Here is a 2,450-nt window from a genome sequence, read left to right as displayed (position 1 = left end):
CGACACTTAGAAGATTGGAAGAGACTAGACCGTGTCTCTCACGCGTTGCGCAGATCCGCTTAGATATGAAGCGACCTCACCCTCCTCATATGACCCCCAACGCGACCTCAACAGCTACACCTGCTACAATTGCCATCAAAAGGGGCATCTAGCAAGAGACTGCACCAAGCCAAAGGTTGATGAATCTGAAAAGAAGGCACTTGTGACCACCTCTGCATGGGGAGATGATGATGATGATGCAGACTTACATGAATGGTTCAATGGCTTATGTCTAACGGCTGGAGAACAAAGTTCTGAAGACTCCGAGGTATCACTCTCACTCCCTAATAGCTTCACTAAAAAGATTCACATGCTTGATAAACCAGATTTAATCAATGTAATTTTAGGAATAATAGAAGAAAGCGAGAGACTACAAACTGAAAATGATAGATATGAAAAGGAAATAGAAGATCTTCATGCTGAATGTTTAGATTTATCTACTAGGCTAGCAAATAAAGAGATAGACTTTCAAAAGGCTAAAGAAACAACCTTGTTAACCAAGGAGTGTTTGGGCTGCAAAGGTAAAGCGCTTACTAATGCGTCTACACAAGCACCCACTCCTGTTTCTATGGCAAGAGAAAGCCTACTTGAAACTAATGACCTAATAAAAAAAGTCATCCTTGATGTCGCTGGTATCGCTTCCCTAATTGAAGAGCGATCAGTTAAGCAAACAGTGTTTGTTAAAGCGAGAGGGCTTGGCTATGAATCTGATGATAATGTTAAATCCACATCCATGCATGAAAAATTAGCCAAGGAACTCGCTGAAAAGGCTGACGTGTTGGATAAGGCTCTTCAAGCTTGCAAAAGCAAGAATGAGTTCTTAGAAGACAAAGTGAAAGTCTTGGAGTACCCCAAACATAAGTCTAAATGGTATCATGGGGAAAAAGCTCATGCCATGTATGTATCACAAGCCCAAGGGACTCAGGAGGTCAAGGGGTGCACCAAAGATGCAAAGCCCTTTAGACTAGGACGTGGAAAATATGGGCGAGTGATCTATTACGACTGGTGTAGATACTGTGGTTTCAATGGTCATACAATCTACAACTGTAAGAAGAAACAGGCTCGTGACAACAAGCCTTATGTTTCTCCTTGCAGTGATGTTGCTCATGAACATGAATCATCCTGACCTCAGTATCAACACCAACGACCTTCAAACAATACCAAGCGATATGATAATAATCACCATCGACATCAGAACATTAATCAGACATATCAAACTCAAGCAAATCTGCATGCTAAACCTAGACCAAAGATAAAACAGAACGCTAGGATCAACTCTAATCATAATGAATCCTATGAAACTGCTCCCATGACTTTCAATAACATTCATGCTGATGGGACACGCTCCAAAGCGACCCACGATACTAATTCACCCAGTCAAGCTGAGCTTCACTGGGTACCAAAAGTTTGAATTTTTCTTGCGTAGATTGGAAGTGCTAAGGAGCGATGATGGTTAGACAATGGCTGCACTTGCCACATGACAGGCTTCAAAGAATATTGAATTGACTCATTGTAGAACTGAAGAGCAAGTGGCTGATATCTTCACCAAAGCCTTGAACAAGGATCAATTTGTCAATCTAAGGCTCCTTCTAATAATGATCCCCTTCACATGAGCAACCTACGTCTGTAAGTTCCCTCTACTCTGACTAGAACTATCTGCTTATATATTGATATTGGGAACTTAGGACTCGCTTGAAATGACTGGCAAACTTTAGCATTAGCTTTAGTCTCTCGCATGCTCTGGTTGATGCCTTTGTGAAATAATTAGGTGAATCTTCGCATCTTAATAGATCTTGCTAGAAATTATGGACTTGCATGATCTTCTTTGAAATCCTATGAACTTAATCACATTGATCGCTTCTTAGCCCATTACAAAGCCCAACGAGATATGATATGTGATTAAAAAGTGTCCCTAGCTTAATCTTGTGTAACGTTCCCTATGACCCTCATAGCTCACAACTGGGAATATCCACTTGATGTTAAAGTCCTACCCAAATTTGCAAATTGCATATGCATATGTACTATTCTATGTGTTTTTGTCCTTCAATTTAAATGATTGCATGTGTCTACCCCACCTAGGACTGAGAGTGAATAGACTAGGACCTCTATGTTGCTAATTCTTAAACAGGTACGCGTGTTTTGGGTCTGTTGTGATATCACTTGTGCTCCTTCGAGGTCGCTTCGTCGCTACACGGTATCGCGCAACATCTCTCAGTCGCTACCATAGCGACCATACCTGGCATTTCTTCAACGATGAGCAAGCTTCAACGGTAAGAAAATTGAACTGCAGCGCTTGTCACTAATCAGCTCAACGGCTAGGTCTGCAGCGCCGCACATTGAAAATCGCGAAAAGTAGCCGTTACCGCTCGCTTAAGAAAAGTAGCCGTTACCGCTCGCTGAAGGAAAGTAGC

This window comes from Phyllobates terribilis, unplaced genomic scaffold (assembly GCF_046119375.1).
Source record: "Phyllobates terribilis strain yellow unplaced genomic scaffold, ASM4611937v1 Scaffold_6478__1_contigs__length_44242, whole genome shotgun sequence".
Taxonomy (NCBI): Eukaryota; Metazoa; Chordata; class Amphibia; order Anura; family Dendrobatidae; genus Phyllobates; species Phyllobates terribilis.
This window is presented reverse-complemented; position numbering follows the sequence as displayed.